Source organism: Chamaea fasciata, unplaced genomic scaffold (genome assembly GCF_029207755.1).
Source record: "Chamaea fasciata isolate MVZ Bird 193981 ecotype frontalis unplaced genomic scaffold, bChaFas1.0.hap1 SCAF_1, whole genome shotgun sequence".
Classification (NCBI taxonomy): domain Eukaryota; kingdom Metazoa; phylum Chordata; class Aves; order Passeriformes; family Sylviidae; genus Chamaea; species Chamaea fasciata.
The window spans coordinates 10,486,286-10,506,386 of NW_027094086.1; positions in this window are offsets into that span (position 1 = coordinate 10,486,286).

Below are 20,101 nucleotides of genomic sequence, written 5' to 3' on the forward strand. Positions count from 1 at the left end.
TGAGCATGCCTGAGGTTTTACTGTTGAACAGAATACCTTGTGTAGTTCATCCCCATCAGCCTTAATCTGTCTTTTGCATGTCTGTAAAAAAATCTTCACACCAACAGGGCGCAAATCAGAGGTGCCAGGCTCTCGAGAGTGCAGAAATCCATTTGGGCAGATGAGGGTTTATGGTCAGGCCCTGCAATTAGCTGTGATTTGGCAATGGGTAGCAAAAGCAGGAAATAAAGCAGGATTATGGGATACTGATAGCAAGAAATCAGAAAAAGAGCTCAAATTTAGGGATCTGCCTGTCTTTTTTCCTAAGGCACTCACTGCCATTGCCTGAGCTGGGCTGGAAATAAACATGAGAGCAGTGTGTTACATCAGAGCAGAGGGTGGTGTCTCAAACAGAGGCCAAAGCAGAAGCTGTTGATGGAAAAATGGATTTATTAAATGTATATTAAGGGAGGAGAAGCTTTTTTGTCTGTGATATTAAAAAAAATGTAAATAAATACGTATATTTTGGACTCCTGATTTGCCAGTGCAAGGAGGGCTAAACAGTAGATTACTAAAATAAAGCAAGATTAAAACAGATTAAGAAGAAATGCTATTTATAACACTTTCAAAGAACTTCCATTCTTGTGTCCTGTGGAAATAAAGAAACCTGTTCAGTCACTGGATGAAGGTGGAAATCATGATCAGTTGGAGCTGTGTATGTTGATGATGTTTGTTTGTCTGATTTTTAACTGTTTGATTAACAAAGCTTGAGATGGGAGCAAAGCTTTCATTTTTACAATTGCATTCAGAAATTAAAAGCCTTAAATGGCTCAAATTTAAGGGCAATTTGACATGCACTTTGTGCAGTGTCAGATAATGATATTTTTTCTGGAGGGGTAGTTCTTTTATGACTAGCATATCAAGCATCTCATTCATACTGGAACATAGGACTAAAAGACACAGAATTGTGCCAGAAAGGGGCTTTTGTAGCTAACATCCAGGTAACACCAATTTGAGGAAGGAAAAAGATAGATTAACTGGAGCCAAGTTACAGATTTCCAGCTAGAGAAAGTTACAGGCATTTGCTATCAAGTATGACATTTGTTGGATTAAAGTATTTGTGAAATGCAAAGGTGACAAGTTTGATTCAGTAGACTTTGATGGTGCAGAGTTGCATAGGTTTTTGCATATGCACTAGTTCAACTTCAAACCTGACAGAGCTGAGATCTGATAAGGCACCTTGGACTATTTTTCCTCTGACTTCATACCTTTGGCTTCATTTTCCCCAAGAAACTTTCCTCACTGAAGAAGACCTCATCCACCTTCTCCTGTTAGATAATGCCTGGCCCCACAAATGTTTTCAATGTGCAAGGCAAGGTGCTCATTCAAATACTGGTGCAAAATATTTATAACAGGACCTGTAATTTGAAATAATCCAAATATTTTTATTAATCCTCATCACAGCCATGCTGGTTTACCACTTGGTTTTGAAGTTTGCTTTGTTTAATCCATGTCTCTGTCCAGTCCCTGCTTTCACTGGACTATGGGAACACCTCAAGTACACGTGAAAAGCAAAGGCAAGGTAGAGAAAGGCAATGCAATTTAAGGTCATATAGTAGGCTTGTATTCAACTCCCTGTTCTGCAATAGGTTTTGTAAATTCTGTGCTAACACCCTATCTACTGATTAACCTTCCTCTTTGAGCCAACTCTTTATTTCTTTGACTGAGTGCTGCTCAAAAGTGCTGGTTCTATTTGAAATATCCATGAGTGAGCGCCCATTTTAATTGAAATGGGAAAAGAAATTCAAGGGTTCTCTCACTATTCATCTTTAAAGTGATTCTCCATTTCCTGAGGCCAAAGGAAGTAGAAAAAACATTAGCCTTTTCTGCCTAAAATTTGCTTCTCAAATTCTGTCCTTTTACAAATAAAAGACCCATTGGTTCTCATTTCTCTGCCACACAATAAAAAATTTCCTAAAGAAATCCTATGCATTTTGTTGGGTTTTTTTTACCAGCCCCACATTCTTTTTGTCTTACACACCCTGGATTTAATGTGCATAGACAGAGACACTTATAAAACCTTACTTTGGCACAGTAAAAATGGCAAATCACTGCAAAGTGGGCAGTAGATATTCTCCTTATGCAATAACTGTGAAGGAGGCAAACACTTACCATCAGCACAAATGATGCAGTTGCCACCCTTGTTTAGAGTGCCTGAAACACAAACCTTTCCACCATCCCCCTTACATTTCAGAGCCAGAGCTCTCTGCAGCAGTTATGGGCCCTACATTAAGTTTTTTCTCAGAGACTTTTGCAGCAATTCCAGAACAGTTTGTCAGTGGAAACGCTGTGGTGGGATGAACACAGTGCTCCAGCCAGAGTCAGTACTTGAAGTTATGAGGACCAAAATAATCCTGGGCTTTCTCTGCCACCAGCATAGAGGGAAAAGTGTCATGGGAGGCAATTCTGATTTTTTCCATCTCCACTAAGTACAGACCAAGTCTTCAGCCTGCATGAGATGGGATGAATCCAAACCCTGCTGCTTCTGTGGGTGCAGTTATTAACCCTGTGCCCATCAGTTAGCTGAGAAGTCCATGAAGTGGAAGCAAAGCTCTTTGTATCCCAAGACTTGAAAAGAAAAGTGAATACTCCTGTGTACTCTAACTTATGTTCTAGATTTTAGAACAGGCTTCCTAGCCTTGTTTTCAAAGGAAAAGAGGTATATGTTCCAATGCACTGCTTAAGTGTGCCATATGTCTTATGCTGGTACATTTTGTACCTGTTTGCTGACTGGACATAGTGGATGGGAACAAGACTGTAAACATAACTAGATTCTTCTCAGTGTAGTGAAAATTGTTGGTTAGATTTAAAAAAAAAAAATCCTGTACATGCCCTCATCTGTGGGAGAAGTAGAGAATGGGTCCTGTAGATACCTCAGGCATGGGAAAACTTCACCCACACCTTGTGTCACAAAGTGCAATGAGAGTCAGCCACAAGGCTGCCTTAGAAATCAGCTCTCAGGAGTACTGGTGTGCTTGTTGAAACACTTTGAAACAAAGGAAGATATGCAGCATCTCTGTCTCCTGTCCTTAAATATGACCATATGCATCAGGACCCTCAGGTTTGTCTCCTGAGAAGATCTGGGTTTAACAAACTAGCAAGTGAAGGTGAGTTGGAGGGGTCCAATCCAAATGTGAATTTCCCAGTTTCCTGTGAATGTCTGCTCACCTTGACTTTAAATCCACTGAAACAACTTTGGGTAGCACCAGATCAACCTGGGGTCAGGGCAAGCCTCACACGTGGGTGAGCCCCTGAGCTGTGTGCATTTTGGCCAGCACAGTTTCAGCAATTTGTTTCAAATTCATTGATGCATGCTGATTGAAGAGAAAATCTGACGTGTGCCCTGCACAACAGCTGCCTCTGTCTTTCCTACTCTGTTAACTTGTAGCTTTCTTTCTACGGAAATATTTCTCATAGCAATTTTTTCTAAGGGTTGTCCTTCTAAATCGGGCAGGAAAAGCCTACATAAGCATTAAACCAGTAATTTTCTGCAGCAAGTTCTGGCACCTTTCTCCAGCCAGAATGAGTATTATTATTTCTTGTTATATTTTCCCTAATCTTTTCTTGGTTTGTGTTCCCAGATGTAAAAGTGCTGTCAAGCTGAGGAAGCCCAACAAAACCCTGTTCTACGGCAAAGGAAGGACTAAATGTTGGCAGTGATGTCCAAGATGGGTTTGATTCTGATGCTTTTAATCTGGTGTTTGGAAGATCCCACAAAAAAAAAAAAAAAAAAAATCCCACAAGAAGAAAAAATGTCTCTTTAAACTACGTATAAAAAACTTAGAGGCAAAGAGATGTGTGATATACAAGTTATGAGCCATGGCTGAAACTTTAGAATCTTAAAACTATTTAAAACTCCTGTAAATGTTCAAACTGTAGACTCCAGGATATTTTTATTTTGAATTTTGCATCTTCTAGAAAGGGTGAATTCTGTTTTAGATTTAGAGTGGAAAGTTGCCTCTTGGTTCAGTAAGTCTGTTCCTATTCTGTTGGAGGCAAATATACCAGAAAAATATATTTAGTAAATTTATCAAGTTCCACAATAATTCTGTTTATGCATTGGGTTTTTTTTTTTCCTATGGAAATTTCTAGATATTAATTTCATAGATAGATAGAGAGATGTTTTTCTTCCAATTTGCAAGCTGACTATATTTATGGCTGGCATGTACTTGATTCCCTCTTGAGTCAACAAAGTCCTTCATCTTAAATACCTTCTTTACTCCGTAGTTTAGATGTACAGTTATAAGGAAAATTAGTTGTATTCCTGACAACCTGTTTTATTGGAATGAGCAAAGAATGTATCTATTTTGCTGTCCATTCCCACTTTAATTTGCTTTGAAAATGTAGGGCTGGAATTGTGCTCATATTTTCATATTTTGGTATGGTGGCTTTAGTCCCTCTTCATTTTTTCTTTGAAATATCATATTCTGTAACATTTTAGGACTGCATTATTCCTCTTCACAGTTATAACTTAATGGTTGCCTATTGTTCCTTGCTGACTGTATACACAAAATATTTTGTTTCTCTTTCCTTAGCCTCTATTCATGACAAATATTAGCGGTGTTTATTCCCAGTTGTAGGACCTCACATTTATACTATTGCATTCCCATCCATCTCTATTATTCCAGGTTTTCTTGTTCTCTTTGTATGATAGTCTTGTCCCACACATCATAAGCAGTGCCTTCTATCTCCACATCAACAATTTCTCAGTTAAAATATTCTGTCTTGGGGCCGATGAGCTCCACTTCAATTTACTTGCATTTCTCAAATTTCCTTTTTACCATAACCTTTTGGTTTTTCTCCCAAAACAGCAAATGAAAGTGTGTAAACCCTTATTTTTTCATTTCCCATTTTGCTCAGTTTAAACGGTTTTCCAGGTAGCAGCTACATGCTAAATGTTGTCTGTTTTTCTGGGAGTATTACAGCACAATTGCACCTTCTCGTTGAACAAGCTCATTTGTTCTCACAGACAGAGAATATCTGTTTATCTAGACAAGGAAGAAGGAAAGAGAAGGACTTTGGAGCACTGGCTTTCAGGGCCTCTCCCCATGCAGAGCACATCAGGCTGCTCTCAAAGGGGCTGTAACAATGTGCCTCTTACTCCAGGCCCTTATCCTGAAATTGTGGTGGGCACCTCTACTGGGATTTTTAAAAAAGTGTTCTTCATAGGTCCAGAACATAGAATCATGAAATAATTTGGTTTGGAAGAGACCTTTAAAGATCATCTAGTCCAACCCCCCTGCCACTGGCTTGCTCAGAGCCCCATCCAATCTGACCTTAAATGTTTCCAGGGGTGGGGTATCTACCACCTCTCTGGGCAAATTCCTGCTTTACCCGCTCAATGTAAAAAAAAAAAAAAAAAACAAACCAAAAAACAACAAAAAAACCCCGCTTCCTTATAGCTAGTCTAAATCGACCCTCCTGCAGTTTAAAACCACTACTCTTTGTCCTATCACAACAGGCCATGCTAAAAAATTTGTCTCAAAGATGGGACATAATGAGTTCCCAGTATTGATCACACTGCAATATCAAATTCCCATAAAGTTAGCTCTTTTTCTTTCTCTCCCTATAAAGTCTGTTCTTGTCATGATACAGCTGTGTGTGTAAACATGCACTATGCCTGATGATTGTTTGGTGGCTGTAGCAACATGTTCCTGCCACATAAACTACACAAACATAACCTTGTCACCCTCTGATGCTCTGTCACCACAAATTATCTGTAAATCCAGCTATTGCTTAGCATATATTTTATGTGATGTTTAGTTTTCTTTACTTCCTTCTTCTCAGATTTTGCTAATTTTCAAGCATATACATCCATTTTCCCTACTTTTCTTGGGGTTTGTGATACCACTCTAATTTAGCCTGAGACTGCCATGTAGCTGTACAATACTGAGAGCTGGTGCAACCCCTGGTGTGCTGCCAAAGCTTTTAAGTGTTACTGAGCTACAAAGGAAAAGAGATAACAGTAGTGTGGGAGGGAAGAAAAATGTATGATGTGGACAAAATTTCAGTCTCTTTTGTATTAGCTTGAATCTGTGCTAAAAGTAGCAAATGTAGAAAGAGTTTTTGTGCTCATAAAACAAACTGAAAACCAGAAAATTTTGTGAGTGTGGGTTAGATGGCAAAGTACTGGATGGCTGCAGATGTATCTGGTGTTCAAATGAAGATGGTCCTGATGAATGCTCCATGGTATCAGCTGTATCAAGTGCATTAACCTCATTACCAGGGGGATGTTGCAAACATACTGAGCCTCTTCTAAAAGTGTCACTTAATAGATAAACCATGTTATTGGAGGAAAAGATCTCTTTTATCACAGACTCAATCCAACTTCCTGCTGCACCTGGCAGCTTCCTTTAGATAAACGGCATGATCTGAAGGGATGGGAACCAGGTTGTGTGTTTGGAGTAGGAATTAGAGTGCCCTTCTTTCCCAGTGACCTGCAAACCCAAACCACACAGGAGTGATGGTGTGGGACAGACAGTCTGTCCTACTGTCATGGGCTTCAGATTTACATGCACTGGGTATCTCGGTTGTCTTGTGTTCTGCACTATCCATAGATAATGTTCTTATCCTTCTTACTGCTTAATTCAGTCATTGTTTTTCCAATTCCTTACTGGCTTTCCTGCCTGCAACTCCGTGCAACACAGATGGCTGGTACCACTGTAAAACTGATAGCAGCGAGATCGGGATATAACTCCTGCAGACCTTCTCTGAGGTTACTGTAGGTGTGAACCTCAATTTCTGGGAAGTCCTTGAAATAAAGTACACTGAGCTTCTTAAGTCATCTTCCCGCCTTTTTTTCAAAGGGTTTTGTGGCTGGCAGCCTCCTGTTAATTTGCTCTGTTTGAACTCCAGTAACATACAAGCCAACAAAGGCAATTAAAGTCTGCAGTAATGATCAACTCTGGGAAATGATCGGCATGGATTAAAGCAAATCTAAGGGGTAATTGCTTGGCAACAAGTTCCATAACCCTGAGTGTTAAGTACAGGAGGGGACTTTGAAACCCTGGTAATTACATCAGAAAACCTGTTTGTATAATGAACATTGTTCTTTTAGCTTGATTGAACTGAAAAAAAAAAAAAAGTTATTCTTTTAAAAGAATCCAGTATTTTGTTTGGAGGAGATTTTATCTACCCAAGATACTGCTACAACTTTATTGCCAAAATATGTAGGTATATCACAATCTTTGATATATTCAGCCTTAGACAGGGAAGTGCTGCTCTGCTTTGCTCCTGAGAAGAGGAGGCTTGGCCACACACCCAAATGGGCATAGGAAGTTTGTGGAAAGATTTTATTTGACCCAGGTGGCAATTTGTGAATATCCAACTCCTGAATTTTAAGTTTTATTTGTGTTGTTATTTTTTCCTGCACCTTTGTTTCTGGTAAGTATGGAGGGGAAACCTGTGGTCACCGTTAAACAGCACTGTGATTTATTGTTCTCTTATGCAATGTTTAGTTTGCACCATCAAGAGAGTTGCTCACCAGGGTCACTAACATACTGATAAAGAAAAGCACAGCTTATGCCCTGAGAAGGGAGACAAAGTTTGTATTCAACCAAAAGTAGGAGGCAGAGGTGAGGAGGTGAGGTGGTTGATCCCTGTACAGACAGCCCAGCCCTCTGACTGTTCCCATTTGTTCTCTGTAGAGTTCAGAGCTTGCTCACAGGCAGGTTGAGGTGGAGTGGCCATTGCCCCTTTAGCCAGGATCAGCTGGACAGGCCCGTCACAGACATCAATACAGCAGGAAAGTTTCTGGACAATCATTTTTTTATATACACATGACATTATGAGGGTGGTTTGGGTTTTTTGCTTGTGTGTTTGTTTTAGTTTTCTTCAGCTGTCTGACACCTAAATTATGGCATAGAGGCAAATAATTTCATCTCTTAAATGTGCTCATGCTCTGCCAGCATGGCGTTTGTATTTCCTCAACCACTGGGCACTTGCAAGTAAACTCTTCCTGTGCTCTTCTGGTTCATTTTCAAAGAGGTGATTTATGAGCAGTTGGGTTAGTGGTGGATGAGCTGGCATGTCACTATGTGTCATGTGTCCCTAAATCACATTTTTAATAAAGAATTCTCAGGCACATGAATCTTGTTTAGGCACACTGACATGAATAATATTTAAGGATATGTACACACTGGTTCTCAAATTGTTAGGCATGGATTAGAAGGGCCCTCAACTGAGGATTTCAATAAAATTCTCTAGTGTGGGAAAGGTTCAGATTAAATAAAGATGTGAAAGTGAACTTTATTATGTTTGGACCACAGTGAAGGTCCTCTACTGTTGAAGAGCTAAGAACATGTAGCAGATCAGGGCGAGGTCCATGATTTTTAGAACTCCACATCATGAACACCTAATATAGCCAAGAGAGATCTAGTAAAAGCAGTTAACAGAACTGGAAAGATGCAATTAAGAATGTAGGAAAATAATGAGGTAAATTGTGCCACCATCTTCATTAATTTGTTTGTCTAATTCTTTGCTGCATTTAAAGGCATCTTCAGGTGTCCTGCCCAGACACAGACACATACTCTGGTAGATACACAGCAACTTTTGTGAATTCCAGATCCAGAGTTTTGATTCATTTATTTTTTTGTTTCTGTTTGTGGATTTTTAAGATCTTTTTGCCTGTTCTGCACATATTTAGATGTATGGGGTGATAATAAAGGACTTGTTGCTTTGGTCACTCAGTGCATATCAATTTGTGGGTTTGTTTCTTTTGTTGGTTTTTGTGATTTGTTGTTCAGTTTTACTTGTTTTAATTGTTTTTTGTTTTTAAACATTTTCCAAACACTGTATTCAACTTCCTCAGGAGAAGCTTTCCAGAAAACAAGCTACTCATTTTCATAATCACCAAATTAACAGCTTGTTTGATGTTTTAAGTATCCCTATAGTTTTCCACAGCTGATAATGTATTAAACGACAGAGACCATGGTGGTGTGAATGTGAGGAAGGTTCAATATGTATTAGAAATATTTTAAAGGTATAAGGCCACATTCTTTAACAAGTATATCTCTACATAAGGAAAATAATTCCTCAGAGGTGTTTGGGTAGCATTTTTCATCCCTCTATGATTTCTTCATCTGCAGCTCCAAAACCAAATTTTTCGTTGGTCTGGGTGATCAGTATAAAAGGTTGTGATTGAGCCACCCACCCCAAAAGTTGAACAGGATTCTTGTGATAGCAGGAGCAGCAATTGTTCCTTGATGTTGTTTTGGGTTGGAGTTTTACTGGTTGCATGCCAGCAGCAGGCTGTGTATGGGGAACAGCTAAAGGGTGAAACACTTTCTCATGGAGGAGTTTAAAGAGCAGAGAGAGAGAAAGAGATCAGATAAAAAAAGAAACCTGATCTTTGCTGAGGGCATGTGCAGATGAGAATTTTCCTTCCAAAATTAACTGATTGCCAGATCATTTGAGTTAATTCATGTATTAGATAAAGACAACACAAAAACTCCTCTAACATTTATTCCAGGACTGAGGGGGGTCTGTGTTACCCTGTGGGAAGGGTAGCTCTAGCTCATTTTACCCTGCAAATGCTCTATTGAAGTTAATATAGAAGAAAAATCTCCTACAAATATAATATCTTCTACAGATATCCTATAAAGTATTTTGGGATGTGCTATCTCCCAGAAAATATTTTGCAGAGGACACACTACCTACAATAAAATTTCATATTACATATTGTAAAAATAGCCACATGGTGCTAGAAAGGGATGTCCTGCTGCTGATGTCTGCAGCTATATGTTTCCCTTCTGTTCACCCTCTATCTGATGTCAGGTGCTTGCAGCTCCTGGGTGAGCAAGCTCAGATCAGACAACCAGGGGACAGTTTTCATGAGATCAGGAAGGCCAAGTATCTCACCTCACAGCCTCAGTTTCTCTGGGTATGCTGCAGATGGATGGTGGGAGCAGGATGTCACTTGTAAGCAGAGACATGACATCCTGATTTCAGAGAGGGTTTGGTGTCAGGTACGGCACTGGCCACAGAAGTTCAACTCTGTGTCTGTGTCTCAGCCAGGGGCTGAGGGCAGTAATCTGTGAGGACTCTGGAAAAGCAAGTCCCCTTTTCATGATGGGGGAAAACCTGTGAAATCCAACCCTGCCGACCTCATTCGGGAAATGAGAGCAGGGAAAGAGAAAGACAAGAATTGGTGAGTGCAGACCCAAACTCTGGAGGCACTTGTCCTTGGTCTAAAGTCCTCTGGAGGTGCTTGTCCTTGGTCTAAAATTCTGTGGAAAAAGTGAGATCCTTCGCATAGCCCTCTGAGAGGAGGACAAGTCACTGAGATCCAGGCACATGTCAATAGGCAGAATGACTTGATAGGAATTTGAGATTTTGAGGTGCTGAATCCCTCCTAAAACCACTAACTTCTGGGAAGATAAGGTTGCTCAGCAAATTCTGGCCCAAGGGAAATTTTGTAGAAGAAGCACCATAGTCAAAGCAGCAGAAAATTCCAAAACCAGATGGTGTTTATTGCTTTATAGTGAAGCCAAACTGGAAAGGGGGAGAAGCTGAGAAGGAATAAGTAGCTTTACCTCAAGTCTTTCATCCAAACAGCTCTTTAAAATATATACATGGATTTTTTTTCTTTTTCTTTTTCTTTTTTGCAATGTACCTCCTTTGGTTTTATTTGATGCTTCACTTTTTCCCCAACTCAGTTTTACTCTAGTATCTCTTTTACTAGTGGAAGAGAGGGAGAATTAGGCTGAGCAGGCTAATTATATCCTTGGGATTATTGTAGTAACTTCTTCAGACTTAATCTAGGAATATTTTTCCCCTGTGCAAGTAAATATGACAAACATAGGTGGCTGATTATCAGATTAGTAAGAATTTCCTACTAATGTGCGCTTTCTCCCTCCTCTCCCCATCATGTTATTATTTTGTTAATTTGTGGAATCAATCAACTATTTTATAGAAACTGTAAAGATTATGATTAAGCGTATAATAACGACAAATATTTTTAAATATCTCTCCCTGGAAATCTTGACAACTTTTCTTTCCTTGCTGTCATTAAACAGCCAGTGAGTTATAAAGCCAAAATTACACCTCAGCCTTTCACTTTAGCAATTAAAAAATCCTGAGTGAAATTAGCTGCGTAAGATTAGAACCTCATATCTTAAAAAAACACAAATATTCACTGCTGTTTAGTCTTCTTTCGATATTGTGGTTAACATTTAGCCAGTACTTTGATCTTTCCTGGAAAAGTCTATTTATATCAACATTTTTGTGATTTAAGGAATGTCAGATTACCTACTTCACATTCAAAGACATAACATGAGGAATGATAAATTTTTCTGTTGGAAAATTTTGGTGAAATAAAAACTATAAAATTTCTGTTGAAATGTTAAGTTTTTTTCTTGAAAATCTTCCTCTCTTCTATCTTAACTACAGACAGGTGAGCCTTATTCTAGGCTGAATGAAATTCCTTTGTATCTAGAAATGACCCCATTTCTTCCTCCATTGGAGATAACAGCATCAAAAATGATCTGGTAATACAATAGTTTGTTTGGTGAGTTACCATTAGTCATCTCAGAAAGACCAGGGAATTAATCAGGTAGAATCTACACTTCCAGTTCTTGACTTGTGTGAGAATGAGCAATATTGTCTTGACTTAACATGGTCAACTGAATGTGGACAAAACACAAGACCAAGAAGTTGACATCACCAGCTGTTTTCCAGATGGTTGTATAAAAGGAATTTGTGATTTTAGTGAAGTTGCTGAGACACCACAGAACCAGTAAGTTTTACTCAACTTAAAAGTAAATTAAAGGAATATTTTTCCCTTTACTGACTTGGGAATAAGAGGCATAAAAATGTCATTGAAATAACCCTAGGATAGCCTGCTAGCAGTACTGATGTGGAATTCTGTATTTATAGAGGTGTAATATGTAGACATTTATTGAAGACTGGGAAGATTTTGAACTACAGACATAGATCATGTCAGAATATCAAAACTGCAACAAAATAATGATGCTTATGACAGGTATCTGAAAGTGATCATCAGCAAAGCCAAGACAGCATCGGAGCTGTGATCTTAACTTTTCCATTTTACTTTATTTCTCAGGCGAATGGCAGGAACATTAAAGTTAGTGGACCTGCCCCAGTGATAGATTTGCCAAACAGAGCACAAGAACTGAATACGTTGTCACTCATTAGTCCAACTTATGTCTCAGTTTTTGGAAGACAGTCATAACAATGTGAATTAACTCCCTTCCTTCTCAGATTAAAGCATCGAGATAAATTTAAAAGAACTGTTAAACCTATTGTTTTCAAACTGTATGTTTTCTATTACTGAGGTTTGTAACCACCAATAAGAATTAAAAAATAAAAAAGAAATCTCTTCTCCTCAGGTTGATGCAAAGCTGTCATTTGCAGTTCAGGGAGATAGGATTAGTTTATTTATTTACAGACATACAACCAGTTAATTAAGATTTATCTTATCTCCATTTTAATAACAGCTGTGGTTCTACTGTCTGTGTTTATGATTAAGTGTGAACATTCAGCAATCCTAAAATCAGAGAACAATTGGAATGGATGTCTTTGGGCTGGGATGCTGGTTTGAAATATCTTGAAAATGAGTTGCAATATTACCTTGCATAATTATCGTTTAAAAGCTTTTCCTTGGCATATGCCTTGTGCAGTATTATAAAGAGAGTTATAACAAGAGCTTTAAAATTTATTTAATTAGAGGGAGATCCCACATTTTCTAGAGAAAGATTTTCTGCCAGTTTCTTTTTCAGAAAGGAATATAATTTTGATTATATTTTCTATTTTAGATATAGAAAAGATTCAAGGAAATATACTTATTATTATTAAAAGGACAAAATCGTAACACATAAAAGTGAAATTTCACGTTTCATGTTATAACAGGTTTAGTGTTCAGAAATCCAGAATAAGATATTGGAGACTTGGGCTTATAAAGTGACCTTCCTTTTAGTAATACTAATCTTGTGCTATTAATTATGGAGAAGAAAATCTGTTAGCACATTGCTAATCAACTAATAGAATAGATTGTCTCATTTTTGAGAATTTTAGACCCTTTTGTCTTTTTATACCTTCATTCTCTAGGTACTTTCTGATATCATGATGGTAACCAGGAAGTCTGTGTATGATATGTTCCTTTCCAACGGTAGATTCCCTTGTCTGCACCATTCCCTGGACACAACCACTTGGACAATCAAATCAAGAGCAAGGATCCTGAGAACAGGTCAGCAAAGTCCTTGAGAATGGTTGAAAATGTCCTACCATGTTAAATGAAATTGGCTTAAACTTTGGTTTCAGGTGTCTTGTCATTTCCATGGAAGGTGGGTGTCACTCCCCTTCTCTTGGTTATATAACCTCAAGATTCATGTTTGGACTTGATCCCAAAGATCCTTTTCAACCTAAGATTCTGTGATTGCAACTTCTCACTGAGTTTGGTCCTCGAGTCTCCTTCCTGTGAGTTCACTAAGCCTACAGAAACTATGATCTAATCTTTTCCTCCCAACCTACAGCACAGTTTGTGCTGGGTTAGTGAAGTGGATTGAGCCACTGCTCAAAGACATCAGAGCCAACATAAGATAAGAACAGGAGGACGAGTGGCGTTGGGAGGAGAGGGAAGATGGGGAGAACCACAGTGTCACACCAAGGTGTTGGCAGTGAGTTGTTAGGTTGGCTCACCCCAGCTCATGGGACTTCACCCTAAAACCTGATCGTCTGAACGTTTTTCCTCAAGTCTTTTCCTTGCTCTTTTCAGTGCTCATATCAAAGTATTGATTTTTTTTTTTCTGTGTGGTCCTCAACTGTTGTCCTTTTTCTGTGTGTCTTAATCCCATGCACTAGTACCGCCAGAAAAAGACATCAGGAAATACAATGCAAAGTTTCAGTGGTAAAGCACAAAAATGCCAGAGAAAAAAAAAATCAGATTTTACAAGAACTGAAGAGAATAGTGGAGTTAAAATATGTATATCACTCTCTTTGTATTTTAAAACCAGAGAAATCATCCAACAGCAGCTTGGATTTTAGCAGCTCATATCTTGCCTGCACTGGAGGAAGGGGGAGATTGTTAAACTGTGTTAAAGGAATGTTAATGAATATCTTTGAATCTTCCTGGGCATCTGAGAAGATAACACCCTCACAGGGGAGATGGAAAACTTGAGTGAGCATCGGCAATGTTGACAGCTGAAATTCACAACTTAATCTGTATTTGGTTAAACTGAGATGGTTGGTTGCAAACTGTGGTGTCTGCTGAGTGGTTCTGTCTCCATGCCAGGGATGGTATTTGCTGCTGGCAGGAAAGGTGGGAAGCCAAGGGAATTGTCTCCACGGCTGGCAAGGAGGGATCTGGCTGAACTTGTCTGCTGAAGTCCTAAACAACAGAAGACCTCCTAGACAACCAGTGTTATGTAATTTTCAAAGATTTATTCATAATTTTAATGGAAAAAACCACATAGGGGAAGAGGTCAAGATCACTTTCATAAAAGCTGTAAGCAGGTTTTTCTTCAGTAGGCTTTGGTTTCATTAATTCAAAGTGTTTACATCTTGCCATAGAGCATGTACTACCCAAACAGAATATGCACAAACTGTTTCAGACATGAAGTTTGCAACAGATTAAGACATAGTGGTGTAAGAGGTCATTCTTCAGTCAAAGATGGTTTTAAAATAAGCTATTTACATTTTCCCCAGTGGTCTGTTAACCAAAATCTGGTTATTTACAGCATTTCAGCTGAAGATCAGTGACTTCTATAAATGTGTTGGCTGATTGACATTAGACACAACTCATTTTAAGATCAAATAGTCTTAAATATTAGGTAAAAATGTGGAAACATCTTGTGTGGGCACTTAAAAATTAATTTACCCCTTTTTGCATTTGAAGTCAATTTTAGGCCATTAGTATGAAGTGAAACTGATTCAACTAAAAAAGTTCAAAATAACATATTTACTTAAATCAGTGTAGGTTCAGGTTTAAACCAGGTCTTGGATGAAAAGCATAGCAGCAATGTGTTGTACTTAGAGAAAAAAAAATTGTATTGATTGTTTTATTATTCATCTTCAGCACAAACCTACCCTAAGTGTGTCAAATATAAGAAATTCAGCCTTTCTCTCATATAGATCCCCCACTATAAAAAAGAAGCAAGCAGATTTAGTGTTTCACTGGCAATAAGTCAAAAACTGCTAAAGACATAAATCAGTGCCATTTGACACAACTGATAGCTTCCACTTGAGTAAAATTCATAAATGTTACCAGCATGAGATCTGAAGAGATTTTTAATCTCTGGAGTCAGTGGCAGGGCAGTCTGAGGAAAACCAGGGTTATTTTGAGTCTTCTGTTTGTCTGATGAATAAGAAGGACCTTTTTGAATTCTTTGCCTGAGAGCTAGGCTGATATCTATCCATCACTGTCTGTTTTTCCTGTGCATTCCTGCTTTATTCAATTGTGAGTTGCTCTTTTCTAAAAAGGACTTGTGTGTTTGCTGTGAGTAGCCACACTTAATATTGTAGTTCTCTTCTTTCTGAGATGGAGATTGTAATTGCTTATTGATGGCCTATTTGTATGCTAATGTTGCTCAATAAAAAAAGCGAAAGCATAATTAACACTCCTGTTTCACCAAAACAGAAAGGGAAAAAGGAAAGCTTGGAAAGGTCAGTGGATTTCACATGATAAATTACTAAATAGTGGAAGACATAGGATCCTACATCCTAGAATGTAATGCCTTCACTATTTATTAGCTATTATTTATTACAAATGCTGACTATACTTACTTTTCAGTAACTGTTTTCTATATGCAATGTATTTAGACATTATGACCCTGTGCTTGGTTGTATAATGTACAGCAGCCTGCCAATTTTCAGATGTAGTGGCTTTCAAGGGAACAGCACCTCTGTTTATTCTCCTATACTTCATTAAGGCACAATTCAGTAAAAGTGAAGGCAGAGCTGGCTGGCTCTTGGTGCAGAAGCACAAGTCAGTTGACCGAGGGTCACATGCCTTTGCAAACACTCACAGAGCAGCAACCTGCAGCCCCCAAGGCAGAACAAGCAACACGTTTACCACTGGAGTCAGTAAGTGTTGGCAGAACAGGCTCCTTGCATCCTTGGAAAGTAAGGAAAATTTAAAGCCCAGACCCTTGTGTTATAGTTGGGTTTGCTGGATTTTTGGGTGATGCTTTTTCATCACATCATTTTCAGAATTAACACTTAGAAGTTATTGAATTGTAAAACTACATCTTCAGGACAGTTTTGTTTTGTTTTGTTTTGTTTTGTTTTGTTTTGTTTTGTTTTGTTTCATCTGCAGAAGACAGAACATAGGAAACAGGGCTTTCCCCACTGTGTAACTTTGCTTCTTTGAGTATATTACAGAATACAGTTCTTGCTTTTAGTGTTCTTCATGTTGCTCATGGAAAGCAGTTGTTGCATAGTCATGGACTAGTCATACAGTTTAAAACTGAATAAAAGATATTCTAGGAAAAATATTTTATTTCCTAAGAAAATTAAGAATAATAGTAAATTAATTAGAACTTATGTCCATATATTAAAAAACTTGCAAATCCAAACTCAATGTGCAGCAAAGTCAAAGATTACTTTAAATTTGCTTTCCCTCGTGTGATTGAGGCAATGGATATTATATTTTGCTATGCTTCAGAGTCATTGCTGTGTGATAACTGCATGTGGAAATTCAATTTATACCACCTTCTCTGCTAGTGTTAATAAAAATATTTCTTTAGTAGTTAACAGAATTGTTCAGTAAGCACCAGTGAGGATTTGTTCAACACCATAGCATGCAACCTTTGTTTGTGGGAAAATATATCTGATAATGTTTGTGCGTTACTGTACATAATTATCCTCAGTTAGTGGAACTTCATATTGTTTCTTCTTGCAATTCTCTGACAAAAGGTAAATGATGAGGTTTAGGATTTTATTCTAGGCATAAGAAACACTTATGTTGAGTCAAGGAACACTTGTATGAAATAATTAACTTTGTTTATATCCACCTGCAATTTATCCACAAGAACAGCACTGAAAGGTGACATTTATCTCACAAGTTTCTCATTCATTTCTGTCCTTTGAATTCAACTTTCATGCTGCTCAAGTGCATGATATATGTAGATGAATATTTATTATAGATGATGAAGTGTCCTTTTGACAGTATAATATACTTCACTATAAAAATAAACAGATTGTGCACAAGGCTGTCTGATTTGACTGGTGGCACAGATAGTACCTCACTTATCTAGTGCTTTTCATCACACGATCTCAACACCATTTACTGAAGAGGGAAGTGCCATTATCCTTCCTTGGTAATTCCACATCCTTTAGTGGATTTAGCTGTGCTTGAAGATAGTGAGACCTCAAAAGTTCCTCTCACAACATCTAGAGTATTCTTACTCAAAATTATATTTAATTTATTTGTATTATTTTAAAATATTGGAAGCATTGTGACACTGCAGAATCAGACGCAGGCCTGCATTTCAATATTCCCAGGGGTAAATACAAGTTTCCGCTCAGGCTATGTTTGATTCTTCAATAAATACTGTAATTCCAGTAACATAAATTAATTTTTTTTTTTTACCAACAGTTGCATAATTTTCTCTCTTATTTGAAATCATGTCTGGAATGTTAATGGAGAGAATTTGCTAAGTTTAGTCTTTAGTTTAACTCTGCTGTAATCCCTGACTGGAAAGGAAGGCCGAAGCGCCCAAAATCTTACCATGTCCAACAAGATGAGAGGTAATAAGATTACAAAATTTTGCTAGAAAGAAATCAATTAAAAATGAATCCAGACTTCACCCCAAAGAAGAGAATAAAACATAAATTGAGTTTTAAAGACGCATTTTTATGACAAGGAGCTGAACAAGTTTGCTAAGAGATTTATATGTGTTGTATGCTCTTTTGTCTTTGTTGCTTATTGAGGACCACATGTTATCTGGGACATCTACTCTGTGAATTATATCCTGCAAAAATATTACCTGCTGATAGGAAATTGGTACTCAGAAAGCCTGATAATCAACCCATCTATTCAAAAGTCTAATGTGAGGCATCTGGTTTTAAAATGCAGTGCTCTTAATGCTAAGCCTGCTCATTTCTGAAACAAATTGGTACAAAGGGTGTCTGGTAAATGACTTGACACTCACCACCACCTGCTGTAAAGGATCTTTTCTGATGTCTGGATGGGATGTGTGGGCAAAAAAAGTAAGAAAAGTAAAATCTGGATGGGACTTATGGGACACAAGTCTCTTTGCTTGCCGATGATGGCAGATGACAAAGTCGTAGAGCGGAGATCACCCTTGTGGAATGAACTTGGCAAAGCAGGTAGTGATTTCCATGGGAGGGGAGAACTGGCTTTGGGAAATTGTACCATGGCAGTTGTGTTTGCTGGTGAAAGACAAAAGAATCATATTCAGGGCCATTGGATGTGTTTTGGCTTTTAGACACAGGAAAAGCAATGAAGTCTTTCCTCAGTATCTTGTGGAAAATCTGAGATGTTGGCTCTTAGCATGTCAGTGACACATTGCAAATCTTAAAAATAGAAAAGATGAGTTTGGTTCTGGGAGATACATTCTAGCTTAGTCTCTTATTACCATGGTAGACTTTTGTTCACTCTGGTTATCTTCATGGCAAGGATGCCACAAGTTAGGGATCTCTCTGATAACGAAATTTTAGAGAAAGGGTAGAAGTGTAAGTAATGCAGCTATTCAAGCTCAACCAAGTAATATTTCAGTATAAATACTGCACTCTACACCTCTAAGTGTGTCCCTTTAAGCATCTCTGAATTTTCAGTAGCGATGCTACATTTTCTGAAACAGCTGAACTGCCTGATCCCCAGGAATTGCAGCATGATTAGATGATGCTATTCCCTGTCCCCCTATGCCTGGAGGATAGAATTAACCTTTGAATTTGTCCATGCCTGAGCTTTAATAAAAACATTTGCGAAGTTGATGCATTTGAATAGATTTTATCCAGTGAGTAGTAAGGAGCCTGTATTAGTGGTGCACATGAAATGTCACACTAGAACCAAGCCTCTCTTGAGCTCCAGGATTTACACAGATATGTACTTCTCAGCCCAGCATTTTCTCAAGCTTAAAAATCCCAGTACCCTCCTATTATTTTGTTTCTGCAGTGCTGTGTACAGTGACAAATGGAATGATGCCTTGATGGCTCACCTAACTCTGGCATGAAATCAAATTAAAAGATTGTCATCATTCATGGCCAATTTAGCTCCAAAAAATGAATATAAACCAATAGAATGAAACAAAAAATGTTATGAATTTAAGTGATTGCATTAGGGCAGATTACAGCCTTCAGGTGTTAACAGACTTGTTTTTAAAGTAGACTCCTGTTTTCAATGGTTGCTCAAAGACCCACATCTAAGGATAGCTGAAACACAAACTTTTAATTATGAATTAAATTATTTATAGTCTATCTCTGAGCATATTTTTTATCATTTCTGTTTTTCTCATAGTCAAATGATTTGATGAAGAAATGAAATATCTCCTGAATTTCAGTTTGGGTTTTCACTGCTGCTTGAACTTTCTGTTTAAAGTGTCAGCTCTTCAGGAATAGATTTTCTCTCTCTACTATGCCAAACACAATGAGGTCCTTGACCTGGAAAGTCAGACCTTTGGGAACCTGCTCCAATACAAATAAGTGTTAGTAGCGACATAATGACATCCCAGGGTGCAGAATGTGCTGCGAAGTCCTGATTTACTGACAAGGACCCCTGTGAGAGGGCTCTGGGCAGACTTGTGCACTCAGGCGAGCGGCATCACGGCTCATCTCATCACAGCCAGCCTGCTCAGAGAGAGAAACTCTCTCCTGTGTGTGACAATTTTTTCTCACGTGGCCTGTTTTCTGAAAAGGTAGGTAAACATGGGTGAAAGTCCTCTTCTATTTCGCTTTCCTGTGTTCCTTCTTAATTCTGGTGCTTGTCAACTGAAAAATGGCACTCATTTGCAGATGTATATATATTTTCCTTTAAGTTCTTTTATTTTTCCAGCAGTTTTGACACTCCTAAAAATCACATCCCAGAGAACTTATATGCATGCCTCTCATTTAAGCTCGATGCTGATCTTCCACCCGTTCTCCTTCT